The sequence below is a fragment of the Puma concolor genome, chromosome D1, assembly GCF_028749965.1.
Source record: "Puma concolor isolate L17-30 chromosome D1, mPumCon1.1.hap2, whole genome shotgun sequence".
Taxonomy (NCBI): Eukaryota; Metazoa; Chordata; class Mammalia; order Carnivora; family Felidae; genus Puma; species Puma concolor.
Window position 1 is genome coordinate 100,424,952 of NC_141676.1, and position 10,594 is coordinate 100,435,545.

General features: G+C 44.3%; 1 non-coding gene across 1 annotated transcript; it reads right to left on the reverse strand.

Moving 5' to 3' along the window:
* Positions 1 to 8,961: 8,961 nt before the first annotated feature.
* Positions 8,962 to 9,128, reverse strand: LOC112866243 (U1 spliceosomal RNA). The gene has a single exon (XR_003224098.1). It is a non-coding gene; the product is annotated as a U1 spliceosomal RNA (small nuclear RNA).
* Between the last annotated feature and the right edge of the window lie 1,466 nt (positions 9,129 to 10,594).

The window sequence follows — 10,594 nt, forward strand, 5'->3', positions numbered from 1 at the left end:
ACCAGCAAATACTGTTCCCAATCTCTCTTGAGTAAGACTTATTCTCACTACTCCACCACAATCATCTTTTTAATGTCACAAATAATTTCTTCTTCACATTACTAAATCCATTGAATCTTTCAAGAACTCATTGGTGCCACTAAGCTTCTCAATCCTTCCAGAAATGTGATACTGGCTTTAGTTTACTATTTTAGTATGTGGACACGGTTCTAGTGACTTGTACTTGGCCTTTTCTATCATCATCGTCTTTACTCCCTTGGTCAGAGGACCAATGTGGGGAGTCTACCAGTTGTTCAGGGTATACAGTCAGATACCTCCTGAGTATATCTGAGCTGCAATTCATACCCACCTATACCTTCTGGAGCTGAGGAAATAACAATCGGATGGTTCTGGGAACCACTGGGCTTGCTGAGAGAGGGAGCCAAGCCGTAACTTTCGAGGATCATTTAACTTCCATAAGCCGCTACTCTGACAGATCACAGTGGCATTTTGAGTCTCCAGGGATTAGCATCAGTTCAGAGCCACGGTTCAGTAATCTCCCCCACATCTGGTGGTTTTTCCTTCTGAACGTCACCTGGTAAATGGCAGTATGGGAAGGGGCAGGAGGAACATTAACAGTGACTTTTCGGCAGTAGAGCAGGGGGTTGGGGTTTATGAACTGGGCCGAATCTAAGAATTGTGGAAGGACTCTCACTCTATTGTCAGAAGTCAGACTTCTGTTCACCGCGAGTACAGGTTCTGCGCTTATTCAAACCAAGGAAAGACTTTCAGTAGGCTGCCCAGGCATTTCTGCCCGAGGGACGCTGGGAGCCCCCAGCCAGTGCGGACACTCTGCAGGCCAAATCACTCCGATGCCTGCTTTGACCCTGTTGTCCTTTACAGCCACCACGCTGACTTTGTCTTAGTTACTAAATGCCTGCACTTGACTCCCAACACCCTGGTGTCCCATCGTCCCCATTGGATCAATTCAGAGAGCCCATTTTGATGACTGCATTTCCCACGATTATGCTTTGCTTTTAGAGAAGAGCCACCACAGAGCCCTTCAGTGACGCTGGTGTTCTCACTAATGCAATTTCTCTGCTGAAGGGAGTGTCCTCGGGATCTTACCGAGGAGTATGTGATGCTGGCTTCACATAAATCCATTCTCACATTCTGGGTGCCTTTCTCTTCCATATTGGATGTTCTGATTCTGTGCTTCCGATTCTGTGTCCTCTCTCTCTGCCTGCCCCTCCCCTGCTCATGCTCTGTCTCTCTCTCTCTCTCTCTCGAAAATAAATAAATATTAAAATTTTTAAAAAGCAAATGATTAGAGTCATTCCCAGCCAACCTGAACAAATACATTAAATTTAGAATCTCTGCTTAGTGCACCCATATTAATACGTTCAGCCCAATCCAAAACTATATTCCTTTCATCCTGATCCAACACCTTTAGGATCTATTCTCATACATATTCCCTAGGTTTCTGTCAATATAAATTGGCATTTGAGGGGTCTTGATTCAAGGTAAAGAGAATCATATGTGGTGCCTGGGTGGCTCCAGTCAGTTTAGCATCTGCCTCTTGATCTCAACTCAGGTATTGATCTCACCTGATCTCAGCTCAGGTCTTGATCTCAGGGTCGTGAGTTTAAGCCCCAGGGTGGGCTTTGCACTGGGCGTGAAGCCTACTTTAAAAAAAGGTGGGGCAGTGCGTGGTCGGCTCAGTCAGTTAAGCACCCGACTCTTGATTTTGGCTCAAGCTGTGATCTCACAGTTGTGAGATCAAGGCCCTAGTTGGGCTCCGTGCTGGGAGCCTGCTTAGTATTCTCTCTCTCTCCCTCTCTCTCTCTCCCTCTGCCCCATCCCCCCTCAAAATAAGTAAATAAACATTTTTAAAAATCTTATTTTTAATTTTAAGATTTTAAACGTTTATTTATTTTTGAGAGAGAGAGAGAGCGAGCGCGAGCAGGGGAGGGGCAGAGAGAGAGAGGGAGACACAGAATCTGAAGCAGGGTCCGAGCTCTGAGCTGTCGGCACAGAGCCCAATGAGGGGCTCAAACCTACGAACCGTGGGATTGTGACCTGAGCCGAGGTCGGATGCTTAATGGACTAAGCCACCCAGGCGCCCTAAAAGGTTTCTTTTTTAAGGTAAAGAGAATTGTTGTACTACTTGTGTAACTTTTCAGTAAGGCTTAAGTTATGTCAAAACAAAAAGTGAAACACCAAAGAAACTGACAAGCTCTCAATATTCTTGTGATGTGTGTGGTGTTTTCTCCTGGGCCACACTACAGCCTGCTGTCACTTGAATCTGGTTACATATCTAAAAGAGGTGGTAGGGTTACGTTCCAGGAGGATCAGCAGTCCCCTGGAAGGCAACTACCTTGGGGAAGCCATTACAGCTTTTTCAGATAAGGGAGGATTAACTATACTTTCACTGCTGAAGGAAGGTGAGCAGAATGTGGAGTTTAAGGTCTCCAGCTTCATCAGAATCTGTCCATATGTCCCCTAAGATTCAGGTTCTTATTCCTTCCAAGTAAATGTCTTATTTTTAACATGAGACCCTACTAGGTTATTCAATATTTATTGGAGGTCAGTTCTCTGAAAGTAGAAATTTAGGGTTTGGTTACGAGAAATCTTTACCCTAAGGCTACAAGAGATAAGAGTTTCTTTTAGGGTAGTCAAAGAATTTTTTTTTTTTTTTTTTGGTCCTTTTCCCAGATCTTAAGCTGGGAATTTAAAGCCCTAAGCTCATCATTTTCTTTCTCCAAACTCTCCAGCATACTTAGAAGCAACCAACAAGGCTCGTTATGCTATTATTTCAACTGAAATGTTCTATGGCAGCAAATATTTGGTTACACAAAGGCTTGGCTTCTGTAAGTATTTATCATAGATGACTACAGATAAGAATTTAAGTGACTGTTTTGCCACCAAATGCCATGGAATACCAATGTCCCCTTTACCACTGGCGATCGTCGTTAATACATTTAAATTTAATCAGATCAGGGTGTCTGCGTGGGTCAGTTGGTCGAGCGTCTGACTCAGGCCATGATCTCACAGTTTCGTGGGCTCGAGCCCCGTGTCTGACTCTGTGCTGGCAATTCGGAGCCTGCTTGGGATTCTCTCTCTCCCTCTCCCTCTCTCTCCCTCTGCCCCTCCCCTGCTTGCACTGTCTCTCTCAAAATAAATAAACTTAAAATAAAAAAAAAAAATAATCAGATCAGAGAACCAATGCCAGACTCCCATCTTGAAGATTCTGTTTCCCTGAGACCACAGCCCGTACCAATAAGCATAGCAGTCAGGGAGGCAGAGACACTATGAATTGTGAGAGGAGTTTCTATCAGAAACACCATTGCAGAAGGAGCAGGGGAAGTGAAGGACAAGCAGAGAAGTCAGGGAATCAGGAGTCACCCTTATGGGACGTCAGGCACATCTCCCTGACATGGGACCGTGATGAGAAAGCTCATGCAGCCACCACCTTTGCAGACCCACCAGCAAATACGTGGAGGTGGGCCTGGGCCACTGTTGGCTAACGGGGTCAGCGGCTGGGAAGACTTTCTGCACACTAATCAGAGCAAAACAAGGACAAGCTTGAGCTCACTAACACTTGTGTTTGCAACTGTCACCACAGCTAACCACAATGACCTTCAGAAATAATACTTACTGCTTCATTTCTGCCTTGCAAATCTCATGCACATGCCTCTTTTGACCTACTCTAACCTGAAACCGTCCAGGGGAGGAGCTTCTGGCAAACAGAATTCCAGCTTCACCAAGTTCTCCTAGCACAAACCGCTGCCGCCATGTGCAGTGTGTGAGTCTGGCCTGGACCCTGGGTTGGAAGAGAAAACAACCCTTGAAAGATGTCTCGGCGAAATCGGGATGATTTTTTCACTTTCGTCTTTTTTTTTTTTTAAAGTTTATTTATTTATTTTGAGAGAGAGGGAAAGCGTGTGCACGCGCGCGGGGAAGGGGCAGACAGCGGGAGAGAGAGAATCGCGAGCAGGCTCCACGCCCTCAGCACGCAGCCCGACATGGGGCCCGATCTCACGAACCGTGAGATCACAACCTGAGCCGAAATCCGGAGTCAGACGCTCAACCGACTGAGCCATCCAGGCAAGCCTGGGATGATTTTTTTTATATGGATTAGCTGTTAGGTAATCAAAAGGAGTGAATGTTAATTTTTATGCTTGAAAATGGCATTACGGTTATGCAAAATGTCATGTTTAGGAGTTGGGTACTTAAACATTTAGGGGTGAAGTTTCAGAGGGTTTAGCATTTGCGTATCTGGTTGTTTTTGCTTGCTAAGTGAATATGGCAAAATGTTAACAGCTGTTGAATCTAGGTGGTAGATCATTTCAACCTAGGGAAAATGAAAGACTGCTGTTGAATCTGACCTCTAGAGGCTTTTCCTGCCTGCCTCTTCTCTCCTCCTACCACTTATATTTAACCTGTTGCTCTCCACGCATCCCCAGGTATACCTCTGAGGCATTTATCATACTGCACTTTAATTGCTTTGTGTTCTGGTCTCTCTCCCCCTCTAAACTTCAAAGTCTTTGATTTTTTATTTTTACTTTTACATTTATTTATTTTTGAGAGACAGAGCACAAGTGGGGGAGGGGCAGAGAGAGAGGGAGACATAGAGTCCGAAGCAGGCTCCAGGCTCTGAGCTGTCAGCACAGAGCCCGACGCGGGGCTCGAACTCATGAACTGCGAGATCATGGCCTGAGCCAAAATCAGGTGTTTAACCGACTGAGCCACCCAGGCACCTCCCCCCCCCCCTTTTCTTAATGCATCATTTTTATACAGGCTACATAGTAATTCATTGCATGGATACATAAAACCAGTAACTTGAACAAAAAAGAGATTTGACACATCCAGTGATCAAGGGACTAAGAAGAGCTCAGCCTTAGGACACCTGGGTGGCTCAGTAGCTTAAGCGTCCAACTTCAGCTCAGGTCATGATCTCACAGTTCGTAGGTTCGAGCCTGGCGTCGGGATCTGTGATGACAGCTCAGAGCCTGGAGCCTGCTTGGGATTGTGTCTCCCTCTCTCTCTGCCCTTGCCCCTCCCCAACTTGTTCTCTCTTTCTCTGTCAAAAATAAATAAATAAATAAATAAACATTAAAAAAAAAAAAAAAAGAGCTCAGCCTTGAACTATGGGAAAAGTCAGGGTACAGTGGCAAGTAAGGGACTCTACCAAAGAAGGGACTTTACTTCTGGCCTATTTATAGCATAGAAAACAGTGACCCAAGAGTGAAATCGAATTGAGCCAACTGATAAATGTGAGACCTTCCCACTAGATTAACTTAGAGAGCCCTGAAGCAGCCAATGCAGATTGCACACAGCCACAACCACCAGGAACAAGTGAAAGCAGCAAGTGCATGGGCCACATTGATCTTGGAGGAGAAAGTCCCACAGGTTTCCCAGTGACGAGAGAAAGTTACCCAACCAAGTGCTGATGAAATCCTACCAGAAGATGTTTCGAGGTCCATCACGGCTCATCCTCAGCACCCCAGCCGCTTTCGCTTTCCCTATCCGCTTCTCCTATACAGAGACAAGACTGTTTTGCCCTGTCGCCCTATCTCCTTTCTGAGAGTCCTCACCCAGCCTAACAATTCCATCTTATTTCCTTCTTAATTTCTCATAACCCCCATGTGTTCCACTCAGACCGCCAGTGTCAACAAAAAGATGATGTTCTGCATAGAAACTGTTAAAATGGGCTGTACTGTCTTGATGGCCTCTACCGATTCCGAAACACAGCAAGAACCTGTCCATGCCCATTTATCTTCACCGCCATGTGAGAAGTGGGTGTTCGTGGCTCTGTCTGCTGCTCAGGCCAAGTATTCTTGTAAATAAAATAAATATAAATAAGCTTAGAGGCACAACTTGCTTGACAGAAATCCAGTGAGTGGTGATTCAAGAAGTAACAAGGTTTGTAGTCAAAGTTAAGTCCTTCAACTGGCAACTTCAATCTGGGATTCTGTGTGGTGCCAGGAAATCTGAACGTTGCGTTATTTGAATACTACTCAACAACGTTCATTGGTGCTTTTTTTTTTTTTTGCTCATTGGTGCTTTTTAAAACGTTTGAATATTCGCTGTGGGTTATGGTCATCTGTAAATACTTGCACAGAAGAAATGCAAAGAGAGGAGATGTGAATGTTGCAGAATAAATACACTGACATGAAATCAGAAACTGATCTAAAACCAGAATTTGCAAAAGTAATACCAATTTCAACACTAAAACCAAATTGTGATAAATGGAAATGAGCTTGTATGAAGCAACATGAACCCTAATGCCTAACTTAACAAATGCTTTTGGGTGCGTTTTTAGCAATTCAACTGATACCAATGCAAACACAAGCAATTTCTTTTCTACCTGGAATATCTGTCATTAAACAAAAATTGCGACTATTAGGGCAATTAATGCTTTGTGTGTTTAAAATTTTCGTTTTAAGAATGCTATCTTATTTATTTTTTAATAATTTTAAAAAAGTTTTTATTTATTATTGAGAGAGAGAGAGCACAAGCTGCGGAGAAGCAGAGAGAGGGAGACACAGAATCCAAAGCAGGCTCCAGGCTCTAAACTGTCAGCACAGAGCCGCACATGGGCTCAAACCCCCAGACGTGAAATCATGACCTGAACCGAAGTTCAGACACTTAACTGACTGAGCCACCCACGTGCCCCAAGAATGCTACCTTTTAAATACTAAATATTTGTAGCATCCTCCTTCAATTTTTTACATAGTTTTTATTTGGCATTTCTTTTGTGTTAACTTTTTAGATTGTCTCTTAGGACTTTCTATCAACAAATGACTATATCAAGTACAGATCATGTTTCCATGTTATTGAAATATATAATATTTTTGGGGCGCCTGGGTGGCTCAGTCGGTTAAGCGTCCGACTTCAGCTCAGGTCACGATCTTGCGGTCCGTGAGTTCGAGCCCCGCGTCGGGCTCTGGGCTGATGGCTCAGAGCCTGGAGCCTGCTTCCGATTCTGTGTCTCCCTCTCTCTCTGCCCCTCCCTCGTTCATGCTCTGTCTCTCTCTGTCTCAAAAATAAATAAACGTTAAAAAAAAAATTTAAAAAAAGAAATATATAATATTTTTTAAAAAGACTTTTAAATTCTATTTATTTATTTATTTAAGGCTCCACGACCAATGTGGGGCTTGAACTCACAACTCTAAGATCAAGAAGCACATGCTGTACTGACTGAGCCAGCCAGGCGCCCCGAAATATATAATCTTGTCACAATTTGTTGGTTTACAATAATGATAAATGTGCATTTATTACATTGCTTTTTTTTTTTTTAAGTTTATTTGAGAGAGAGAGAGAAAGACAGCACTCAAGTGGGGGAGAGAGAGAATCCTAAGCAGGCTCCAGGCTCTGCTCGGAGCTCCATGTGGCCCAATCCTGGGATCCTAAGCCTGGGATCATGACCTGAATGGAAATCAAGAATCGGACGCTCAGCTGACTGAGACATCCACGTACCCCTACATTGCTTTTTTAAATTTTAATTTATTTTAATTAATTTATTTTTTTAAATATTTACTTTTGAGTGAGTGCAAGCAGGGGAGGGGCAGAGAGAGAGAGGGGGAGGGAGGATCCAAAGTGGGCTCTGCGCTGACAGCAGAGAGGCTGATGTGGGGCTTGAACTCACGGACCTGAGATCGTTACCTGAGCCGAAGTCGGACGCTTAACCGACTGAGCCACCCAGGCACCCAGTACATTGTTTTTTTTTTTTTATAGCAAGCCTCTGAAACTTTTAGTAGACACCTATCACAGAAAACTGGTGCACTGTTTATTATCATGATCACTTATTATTATTGTTACTTAAGATTTTTTTGTTTTTTTAAGTAATGTCTACACCCAACATGGAGCTCAAACTCACAACCCTGAGATCAAGAATCACATGCTCTACTGACTGAGTCAACCAGGCACCCCAATCATTCACTATTACTTAAAACATGCAAAGGGCTCCTGCGTGGCTCAGTCACTTGAGTGTCCAATTTCTGCTCAGGTCATGACCTTGTGGTTCATGGGTCAAACCCCACGTTGGGCTCTGTTCTGACAGCTCAGAGCCTGGAGACTGCTTCAGATTCTACGTCTCCCTCTCTCTCTGCCCCTCCGCCACTTGAGCTCTGTCTGTCTCTCTCTTTCAAATGAATAAAATTTAAAAAAAATTTTTAAAGAATATAAAGCATGCAAATAAAGTGTTTTAAAAAATACAGAATTGCTGGGGTGCTGGGTGGCTCAGTTGGTTAAGCGCCCAACTTTGGCTCAGGTTCGAGCCCCATGCCAGGCTCTGTGCTGACAGCCCAGAGCCTGGAGCCTGCTTTGGATTCTGTGTCTCCCTCTCTCTCTGCCCCTCCCCCACTCACGCTCTGTCTCTCAAAAATGAATAAACGTTAAAACAAAACACAGAATTGCTTATAATATCAAGAATTTCTAGGAATTTCTATTCCTTTTTTTTTTTTTATAAAATTTTTTTTAACGTTTATTTATTTTTGAGACAGAGAGAGAGCATGAACAGGGGAGGGGCAGAGAGAGAGGGAGACACAGAATCTGAAACAGGCTCCAGGCTCTGAGCTGTCAGCACAGAGCCCGACGCGGGGCTCGAACTCACGGACCGTGAGATCGTGACCTGAGCCGAAGTCAGACGCTTAACCAACTGAACCACCCAGGCGCCCTATTCCTTTTTTATTTATTTTATTTTTTAATGTTTACTTATTTAATTTGAGAGACACAGAGACAGCACGAGTGGGGGAGGGGTAGAGAGAGAGGGAGAGAGAGAATCCCAAGCAGGCTACGCAGCACTGTCAGCACAGAGCCCAATATGGGGCTCGAACACTGGAAATCGAGAGATCATGACCTAACCCAAAACCAAGAGTTGGATGCTTAACTGACTGAGACATCCAGGCACCCCAGGAATTTCTATTTCTTATTCCGGAATCCTGAGGATTGGCTCTAAGGTAATTTTTTTTTTTTCCCTAGGGGAAAGCGCGAACGCAGTCCCCCACTACCACAAATTATGCGGTAGAGTTTCCCACATTTGGGGAAATCGCAGAGGTCAGCACACCCGGAGTGCAATGGATAAGCCTTGCCCTGGGAAAACCACCTTCGTGATGATCATGGTATCTCCCCTGCCAGGTAAGTATCTAAGATAATTTTTGAAGCTGGTCATGGGCACGTAGTAGGTCCTAATACTATTGTATCTGTTGTCATATGTGTTTACGTTTTTCTGTAATAAGTAAAACAAAACTGGATCATGCTACATTCCTGCCCAAACTCTACCAGTGGCTTTCTAGTGCCCTTAGGATAAAAGGCAACCATGTAATCGCCCTTTAAAGCTTTCATAGGGGCACCTGGGTGGCTCAGTCGGTTGAGCGTCCGACTTCGGCTCAGGTCACGATCTCGCGGTCTGTGAGTTCGAGCCCCGCGTCGGGCTCTGGGCTGACGGCTCAGAGCCTGGAGCCTGCTTCCGATTCTGTGTCTCCCTCTCTCTCTGCCCCTCCCCCGTTCATGCTCTGTCTCTCTCTGTCCCAAAAATAAATAAACGTTGAAAAAAAAAATTTTAAAGCTTTCATAGTTTTTGACCCTCCCACCTCCCTGGCTCCAGTGCGTCTCACTTTCCCACTACTTTCCAGCAACACTTGCCTGCTCTCAGTTCCTCAAACTCAGCAAACACTTTCCTAACTCAAGCCCATGCTGCTCACCTCGAATACTCTTCCTGTCATTATTTCCTAGGCTAACTCTTACTCATCTTTCAATGGGAGTTCCTCTTGGAGGCCTCCTTGGACGGCTTCCTCCCCCCTTCCACCACCCAATCTAAATTAAAAATCTGGCACAATTCCTTCATAGCGCTTCCCACAGTTTGTAGTTATATTCATGCACTTACTGGTTTAGTGACTATCACCCTCACTGTATGGTAAAGGCAGGGAGTTTTTCCCACCCTCTGTTTTGTCTGCAGCTAGTACACATGGTCCAAAATAGGGCCACAGTAAATACTAGTTTAAACAATCCCAGCTGTCAAGGGAGGTAGATAGATAGCCCTTAGGAATTACAGCCAAATTCTTCTTAGTGAATATATGACTCTCAGTGATCACCAATTTTTTTTTTTTTTTTTTTTTTGTATCCCTCACAAACCTACCTAAGAATCTCACCCAAGATCAACAATGAGCTTGCTACTTGCTGTTTCTGGAGGCTACCTTTCTTCCTAGCAGCTTTCATTAAATCTAAAGTGGATCCTCCAAGGTTGGCAATAGAAGGAAAATAAGCATAGGAGATGTAAGAGACATAGTAACCAACTGCAATTTGCCTAGACTTTCACATCTGACTCTGGTCCCAAGATTTAGGGTTTGTCTGTTTGTTTTTTCCATATTACTATAGTTTATTGTTTACCTTGGGTCAAGATTTAGTTTTTTTTTTTTTTTTTTTTTTAATTTTTTTTTTTTCAACGTTTATTTATTTTTGGGACAGAGAGAGACAGAGCATGAACGGGCGAGGGGCAGAGAGAGAGGGAGACACAGAATCGGAAACAGGCTCCAGGCTCCGAGCCATCAGCCCAGAGCCTGACGCGGGGCTCGAACTCACGGACCGCGAGATCGTGACCTGGCTGAAGTCG